The sequence below is a fragment of the Peromyscus eremicus genome, chromosome 3, assembly GCF_949786415.1.
Source record: "Peromyscus eremicus chromosome 3, PerEre_H2_v1, whole genome shotgun sequence".
NCBI classification, from domain to species: Eukaryota; Metazoa; Chordata; class Mammalia; order Rodentia; family Cricetidae; genus Peromyscus; species Peromyscus eremicus.
Window position 1 is genome coordinate 129,231,582 of NC_081418.1, and position 8,947 is coordinate 129,240,528.

Here is an 8,947-nt window from a genome sequence, read left to right on the forward strand (position 1 = left end):
ACAGGAAAGACAGAAGACCAAGCCATGGAGAAAGGGGAAGTGATGTCTTTATCTCTTGGGGTGGGAGAGACCTAAGGCTGGGAGTCAACTAAATACTCGCTCCCTTGAATATTTTAGGGCCCCTGGGTCCTCCCTTTTCCTCTATTGGTCCTGTTTAGAACTTGATCCTGCCGGGCGGTGGTGGCGCACGCCTTTAATCCCAGCACTCGGGAGGCAGAGCCAGGCGGATCTCTGTGAGTTCAAGGCCAGCCTGGGCTACCAAGTGAGTTCCAGGAAAGGCGCAAAGCTACACAGAGAAACCTTGTCTCGGGGGGGTGGGGGGGAGAACTTGATCCTGTGGTGTCCCACCGTTTGTCCTCACAGTTTCTTCCAGGAACAAGAGGATACCATCTCAGGAACCCACTTTGGCTTTCCTTGTCTGCCCACATCCCTCTAACTCTCCCTCATCACCCCCTCCCAGAGATCCACACTGACTGTGTCAGGGGAGGAGGCAATGGCTGCTCTAGCCACTTCACACTCAGAGGAGGGTGGAGTCTAGAGGGTGTCCGTCAGAAAGAGACACGGAGAGACACAGAGACACACACACACAGAGAGACGGACACACAGAGAGATAGAGGATTGACTTTATAAGGCAAGTTCCTAGGCAAGTTCTGGGGATTTCAGGAAAATTCTGGCAGGCAGCCTGTCTAGTGTCCCATATGTAGGACCATATGTAGGAGCAGAGGGACCGAAGGAGTGAAGAGGAGAATGCCAGAAGACACCACAGTAGCCCAGAGTAGGGCGACCATTCTCACAGGAGTCTACACAGTAGCAATCAATCCAAGGCTGGCTGAGAGAGATGAACCCTGGATCTGCTTTCAGGCATTTTGATTGCCCTTGGGTAGTTGAGGTCTCTTCCAGATGGCATCTAGAGAGGGGGAGAGAAGAAATTTAACCACCATTTTATTTTTAGGTTAAAACAGTAGTGGACCTGTTTGCCTTGGCTGCAGGTAGGTACTGTGGTGTTGAACTGAGTGAAGGTTGTGATATCCTAGAGCTGGGTAGCCTTTTTTCTTATCAAGAAGAAATCATTAGTTAGAAGCAGTTGTCTGAGCGGTATAGGTTTGTCCAGATGAGTCTCACTGTCTCTTGGAGCATGCACTGGGAACAGGGAATAACAAGCTTTCCTTTTAGAGTATTTAAGCTTTATAAGATCATAGGTGAGTGGCAGGGAGCCCCCAAGATCAAGAAGGATCAAGTTGGCAGAAGTATTTGCATTTACCAACACCTAATCTGAGACCTGGTGCGATGTGGGGTGACTAACTGCTTGGAAGCTTTGTAATACCTTCTGGTATCTTTAGAATGAATGAGAAGTCTCCTTGAGTATAGGCCACTCCAGATTCTACACATCTCTTATAAGGAAAACATCCCAAGGGATATTGGGGCCCTGCCTCCCAACAAAAGAAAATCAGGCTATTTTTGTTTAAATAGCTGAAGATCTAATTCTTTTTTTAAAAAATAAATTTTTGTTTTATTTTTTATAGCTATTAAATTTTTATGTTTAAATTCATTTTTTATCCTCTTTTTTTTTCTCTAAAGAGCCAAGGCTCATATAATCATACTATAATACCCGTTCATACACTAACCCCCTTGCAGAGTGACCTGGGAACTACAAGTTGTTTCTCTTAGATCTTTGGAGATTTTGATATATGGATCGTGATAACTGTTTCCGGATCTTTCCTTCCACAGTTGCTGGTGGACTCAACAGCCATATCAGAAGATCTTTTTATTCAGTTGTCTTTTTAATTTTTTCTTTTATTGAAAATAGTTTTTCCCCCATATAATATATCCCAATTACAGTTTCCCTTCCCTGGTCTCCTCCCAGCTCCTCCCCACCTTCCCTCCAATCCAGATCTATCCCCCTTCTGTCTCTCATTAGAAAATAGGCTTCTAAAGGATAATAATTAAATAAAATACAGTAAGATAAAACAAAAAACAAGCACAGCAGAATAGGACAAAAGAAACAGAAGGAAAAGGGCCCAAGAGAAGGCACAGGAAACAGATGTAGACACAGAGATCCTTAATTTGCACACTCAGGAATCCCATAAAAACACAAAGCCAGAAGCCATAATATATATATATATATATATATATATATATATATATATATGACATAAAGAGAGAGAGAGAGAGAGAGAGAGAGAGAGAGAGAGAGAGAGAGAGAGAGAATTGAAAAAGGTAAAAAATTTTAAGAGAAAAAGAAAAAGTCCTGACATGACATTATGAGATGAGGAACTCCAAAGATGTCATTGAGTTAGTTTTCTCTTGGCATCTACTGCTGGGCATGCAGCCTGTCTTTAAGAGTAGTTTGTTTTCCCAGTGAGACTCCCTTAGAGAAAACTAAATTTTTATTTGCAAGTGGTTATCAGTTAGAGATAGCTTCTCGGTTAGGGATGGGGGCATGTGTCCACTTCTCTTTTCAGCTCTGGTAGGCCGTCTGATGCAGACCCATGCAGGCCCTGTGCACGCTGCCTCAGTCTCTGTGAGTTCATGAGTGGGTCAGTCCTACTGTGTTTAGAAGGCCTTGTTTTCTTGGTGTCCTCCATCCCCTCTGGCTCTTACACTCTTTCTGCCTCCCCTTCTGCAGGCTTCCCTGAGCACTGAGGGGAATTTGATGGAGACATCCCTTTTAGGGATGAATATTGTCTGGCTGTGGCCTCTGTATTTATTCCCATCTACTGCAGGAGGAAGCTTCTCTGATGGTGGCTGAGCAAGGCACTGATCTATGGGTTTAGTGGAACGTCATTACGAGTCATTGCTATGTTCCTTTAGTAGAACAGTAGTATTTGGTTTTGCCCCAGGTCCCTGGGCTCTCTAGTCTCAGGTTCTTGGTCACCCAAGCAGCATTAGGTATGGGTTTCATCTCGTGGAGTGGGCCTTAAGTCACATCACTTATTGGTTGGTTGCTCCCACGAGCTGTGTGCCACCATTGCACTAGCATAGCTTGTTGGGAGGACACCATTGTAGATGGAAGGGTTTGTAGCTGGGCTGCTGTTTACACTTCTCCATTGCGAGCATGCAGAGTACCTTCCAGTACCAAGAACACTGCAGCAGTGGTGAAGGCTCTAGGAGGTACTAACTCCACTTCTCTGTGCTTGGTGAGTTGTGCGGGGGTTGTCTTCAGCAACAGGGCCTTGCAACACTTTGTGGAGAACAACCTACAGCCTTGGCAACAGCCTGGGTTGTTTGGGGGTTCCCATTGGACCCCTTTGGCCAACAGCTCAAATAGATAGGACTCATTGCCAGTATTGGAAGCTTTATTTGGTGACAAGAGGTGTCCAGATGGGGCTCTGTCTCCCCTGTTACTTGGCAATTTCATTTATATCACCTTCACATATGTATGTATTTTAGGAAGCTTCTATTGTATTAGGTTTCCATACTGTCCCTCTAATGGCCCTTAGTTTTTAGCTGTCTCTACTTATATTTCCTCCCGTCCCTCTCTTCCCTCCCTTTCCCTTCTGCTCCTCCTATTCCAGTCCCCTCCCCTTGTCCACCCGTAACTATTCTATTTCCCTTTCCTAGGGAGCTCTGTCTACCTGATAGTCCCTTACTTTATACCTAACCTCTGTGGTTCTACAAATTGTAGCTTGGTTATCATTGATTTAACTAACATCACATATAAGCAAATACATACTATATTTCTTTTTCTGAGTCTGGGTTACCTCACTCAGGATGATTTTTTTTCTAGTTCCATTCATTTATCTGTGGAATTCATGATTTCTTTTTTTAATGGCTAAGTAATGTTCCATTGTGTAAATGTACCACATCTTCGTTATCCATTCATCTAGATTGTTTCCGATTTCTGGCTGCTATGAATAGAGCAGCAATGAACATGGTTGAGCAAGTTTCTGTTGCACAGGGTGAAGTGGCCTTTGGGGATATGCCTGTGGTGGTTTGAAAGAAAATAGCCCCCAAAGGGAGTAGCACTACTGGGAGGTGTGGCCTTGTTGAAGTAGGTGTGGCCTTGTTGAAGTAGGTGTGGCCTTGTTGAAGTAGGTGTGGCCTTGTTGGAGGAGATGTGCCACTGTGGGGCTGGGCTTTGAGATCTTTCGCGCGAGCTTCCCTCAGTGTGACACTCTAACCATTTTTTTCACCTTGGTCATTCTGATGGGTGTAAGAGGAAATCTCAAAGTAGTTTTGATTTGCATTTCCCTGTTGACTAAGGATATGTCGAACATTTCTTTGTCTTTCAGCCATTTGTTTTGTTTTTTGAGAATTCTCTGTTTAGACCTGTACCCCATTTTTAAGTTGTGTAATTTTTTTCTTGATATCCAGTTGTTTGAGTTATCTATCTTGGTTATTAGCCCTCTATTGGATATGTAATTGGTAAAAAATCCTTCCCCGTTCTGTAGGCTGCTGCTTTGTCTGAATGACAGTGTCCTTCGCTGTGCAGAAACTTTTCAGTTTCATGAGGTTCTGTTTATTAATTGTTGATCTTAGTGCCTGTGCTAATGGCTTTCTGTTTAGAAAGTCTCTTTCTGTGCCAATGAGTTCAAGGCTATTCTTCACTTTCTGTTCTGTCAAATTCAGTGTATCTGTTTTTTTCTGTTGTTGTTGAGGTCTTTGATCCATTTGGAGTTGAGTTTTGTGCAGGGTAAGAAGGATGGATCTGTTTGCATTCTTCTACACGCAGCTATCCAGTTTGCACAACACCATTTGTCGAAGATGCTTTCTTTTTTTCCATTGTGTATTTCTTTATTAAAAATTGGGTGTCCATAGGTGTGTGGATTTATGTGTGGGTCTTCAGTTTGATCCCATTGATCAACATGTCTGTTTTTGTGCCGATACCATTCTGTTTTTATCACCAGAGCTCTGTAGTACAATTTGAGGTCAAGGACAGTGATACTTCCCACAGGGTTTTTTTTTTGTTGTTTTTTTTTTAATTCTTCAGGATTGTTTTAGTTATCATGGGTTTTTTTATGTTTCCCTATGAAGCTGAAAGTTGTTCTTTTAAGATCTGTGATGAATTATGTTGGAGGTTTGATGGGTATTGCATGGAAATTGTAGGTGCTTTATGTAGAGTGGCAATTTTTACTATATTAATCCTACCAAGGATCTAATTCTTGAAAAGGCAGTTGAGTGGCAACTTTGGAGGAATCTTGGAACCAGTTTGTCTCATTTGCAAGGATATGGAAGAGAGAGAGAGACATCTTGGGTCAGGGTTGCTCATTCTCTTCCTACATTCCCTAGTCCCCCTGGATGGGCATGTCCAGTGTGTCAATGGGAGCAGCTGGTGTGGTCTAGTCAGGAGAGGATGGACCAAGTGGTGGGGTTTCCACACCTACCTGTGGCTCAGTCCAGTGCCATCTCCATTCTCCTCCTTTAGTCTTCCTTAAGGCCATGTTGCCATCTTGTTCCTGGCTACAGGGACTCAGGCCTAGGTCGCCTATGTTCTGTCCGTATTCCAAGATGTTTAATGCCACCAGTCCTCAAAACACTTGATTTGCCGTAAGAGCTACTTTCTATGTAAAGCTCCAGGAGGCCCCAGAAGCCCCACTTACCAAGTTCATGGAGCAGCTGCTCCAGCCTCACATGCCCTATGACCCAAGTTCCCCAGTGATCAGTAATTCCCCCAAGTTCACAGAGCTGGAGACAGAGCCAGGCTGGAAAGGAGGCAGATAGGCTCCAGACCCTTAGTCCTGGAGCCCCACGGGCAAGAATTAACTGCTCCATTCTGGGACCCATCCACCTACCAATTCAGGAATCTCCCAAGTGTTAGTCATCTGTAGAAATCCCAGAGCCAAGCCTGTTAGCCCACTGTCAGCTACAGCTGACAGGCAGCTTGGTCGTCTCTCAAATGTTTGTTCCCGGTGGTTATCACATTCCTCTCTTGTACCCCGGTGACCAGACTGGAGACCTTTGGGCAGGCAATTCCTGACTATTCAAGATTCACACCTGTGACTTGCCCCAAGTCTAATATCACCCAACTGAACACAGGTCACATGCAGCTCATGAGTACTTTTAGACTCTACCAGCAGAGTTTTTGACATTTGCTGGGCCTACATTCAGGCCACTGCTACTTGCCAGCTACTTGCCTGTTTTCAACAGAAACTGGCTGTTCACATCCACTTTCCCTATTACGCTTCAGTACACAGTCATGAAGCCGAGGGTTCAAGGTTGCAACAAGTAGTACTTGTAACATGGAAAAGAGTCTCATGGAGCACAGTGGGAAGCCTAAAGCTATCCCGGTGGGGCAGAGGTTGCCTAACTGGGAGGGAAAGCATTTGTAGTCCCGAAGATCGTCAGGACGGAAGGGTCCAGGGCACAACTAACGGCCATCTGCAAGAACACTCTTGGCTACTGGGATACCACATCTTCTGCCCTCCTAGAGATGCCCTGGCCATAGAGACCAGGCCAGGGACAGGTCAAGGAGTTGGGAGCAGTGACTCTTGATGCCTCTCCCTGCACCATGGGTAGTAAGAACCTACCAGAATCGTCCCAGGTGTTTAGAACACAAACATGGCCGTCTGACTTGAGCGCTCCACAGCATCTTCTCTTGTTCTCCTGATCCTACAGCGGCGAATGGTTTCTGCTGCACCTTCTGCACCCCTCTGTTCCTTCTGGGGACTTTCCTAAAGGTGATTTCCTTATTGACAACACTGGGAAGAAATTGTGAAGTACATGGGAAAAACAGGGACGTGGCCCAGCCCTTCAAGCTTTACCCATCCAGAAACCATTCCATTCAGCACTTTCAGCCCAGCCAGGACCTGCTCACAGCCGTGGAGCCCTTCTGTTTTGTCGTTTCTCACATACACTGAGTGACCCAAGGCCACTCTTTAAAAATCCTCCACTCTGTATTTAGGCAAGGCAAGCATGCAGATAAATAGTAGGTGATCCTTGCGAATTGAAGAGATTCCAGTGGGTACCTGTATCCTCTCCTTCCTCACTAGTGGCCATGAGAGGGGGTGGGGAGCCTCTTCAGAATATCTGCCCTGTGTCACTCTTCAATACCCCGTGACCTTGATTCCCAATCCTATCTTGCCTGTGCAAGATCCACCATTCAACAGATCCCCTGGAGTGAATGTTCCCTTTGACCCCTTAACTTAATTTACAATCTGTAAATAAGCATGATAGGCACTCAGTAAATACTTTTCTCATGTCCAGAGACAATGGGATGTTCCTTTTCCTTAGCCTGTTTATGTCCCAGCAACTAGAATGTGAAAACAGAGGTGGAGGGTGCCCAGGGTACAATGGGGGCAGAAACAAAAGCAGGAAGCAGGGAGGAAGAAGAGAGACAAACAGGCTTGGTGGAAGGAGTTGAGACCCCCATAGCGCCCTCATCGCCAGCCCCCTCCCCAGTGAGCTGACCCTCCCGTGCTGCTCGCTGTTCCTGGCACCTGGGAAACGCTGTGATGCTGAGGCAGGGGGTCCTCTCTGTGTTCTCCACGGTCCGATGGTTGCAGTGCTGAGGATGGAACCCAGGGCCTCATGTGTAAGCCAAGCTATGACCACAGAACCTCACCTCCCTCCCACAGAACCTCACCTCCCGCCCACAGCCAGCACTCCAGCCGCAGAAGGAGCATGTGTGTGAAGGGGGCATTTCAGGTCAGAGGTGTCGTCCAGCTAAGGGACACCCTGTTCCTGCCACCCTAGTCCCTGCCTCAGACTTCACATATGGGGACAAATATTTGGGGCAGAACATTCACATTTCTCCTCTTGAGAGCTCCAAGGAAAACAAGGACCGGCTCCTGCGGCCAGGTGGGTTCCAGACAGGCAGATGAAGCCTTTCAGGGTTGCCAGCACCTGAGGACGCTTTCCCACGCAGAGATGGAACTTTCCCTTCCGGCCCACTCCTAGCCACCTCCGTTTGAATTTCAGGCAGTTCCCACCTTGAACTCAAAGCATGCTGGGTGTCACCCTCTTTCCTCCGCATTGGGGAACTTCAGGACTACCCCAGGCTTGGCTTGTGTGCTGGAACAGCTCGGGAGACCGGAGAGACTTGAGAAAGTCTTTCCTTCCCCCAGACCACCTACACTTAGCTATTCATAGCTCAAGGGCTCAAGAGTGCAGCATGGGGTGAGGAAGCTCTGAGGCAGAGGAGTGCTCTTCCCCACGGACCTTCCCCAGGCATACCAGGTGGGGAACCCGCCCTCTCCCACCCTTCCTCCCCAGGAAGATGATCAGTTCCTTGGGGCTCTTTTCCTGTTTCTTGGCTTAGGAGTGGTGACATAGCTCTGCTAACATGCCATGGGAAAAGGGCTTTTCTCTGTCTCCATCCTTCCCTGCTCCAAGGCCCTGGCTTCAGGTGTCTGAATTTGCCTGTAGCACCCTAATAGAGTTGGGGTTGAGCTTCCTGGCTGCCTTGCTTGGTGGGGGCAGCCCAGAGCTAAGACTCACAGACTGTCAGGGCCTAGCAAAAGCAGTGGAGTATTCCCCACCTCAGCTTTCCCATCTGCAAAGTGGACCATCAGGTTGGGGGGTGCCTGTAGCAGGAATCTTAAATCGTCTTATTAATAAAATCAAACCTGAATGCTGGGAGATCAGAGAAGCAGAACAAGCCACAGCTACCTTGCCTCACAGTTTCTCAGCTGATCCTGTTTCCTCAGACTGGAAGCCTCTGAGTCCTCATCCAGAATGAATCTCAGCTGAACTGTGCTGCTCAAAAGCCTGAAAGCTTAACCAACCAAATGCTTCTAGTTTCTGGTCCTCATGTCTTATATACCTTTCTGGTTTTGCCATCACTCCCTGGGATTAAAGGCTCACTTCTTGGGATTAAAGGCATGTGTCACCATGCCTGGCTGTTTCCAATGTGGCCTTGAACTCACAGAGATCCGGAGGGATTTCTGCCTCTGTAATGCTAGGATTAAAGGCGTGTGCTACCGCTGCCTAACCTCTATGTTTAATAATGTGGCTGTCCTGTTCTCTGACCCCAGATAATTTTATTAGAGTGCACAATATTTCAGGGAAC

At 46.7% G+C, this 8,947-nt stretch overlaps 1 long non-coding RNA gene across 1 annotated transcript; it reads right to left on the reverse strand.

Moving 5' to 3' along the window:
- Positions 1 to 607: 607 nt before the first annotated feature.
- Positions 608 to 8,549, reverse strand: LOC131907332 (uncharacterized). Its single transcript, XR_009378369.1, has 3 exons — positions 7,869 to 8,549; positions 7,377 to 7,444; positions 608 to 907 (listed from the first exon to the last, which is right to left on the reverse strand). It is a non-coding gene; the product is annotated as an uncharacterized LOC131907332 (long non-coding RNA).
- Positions 8,550 to 8,947: the final 398 nt, after the last annotated feature.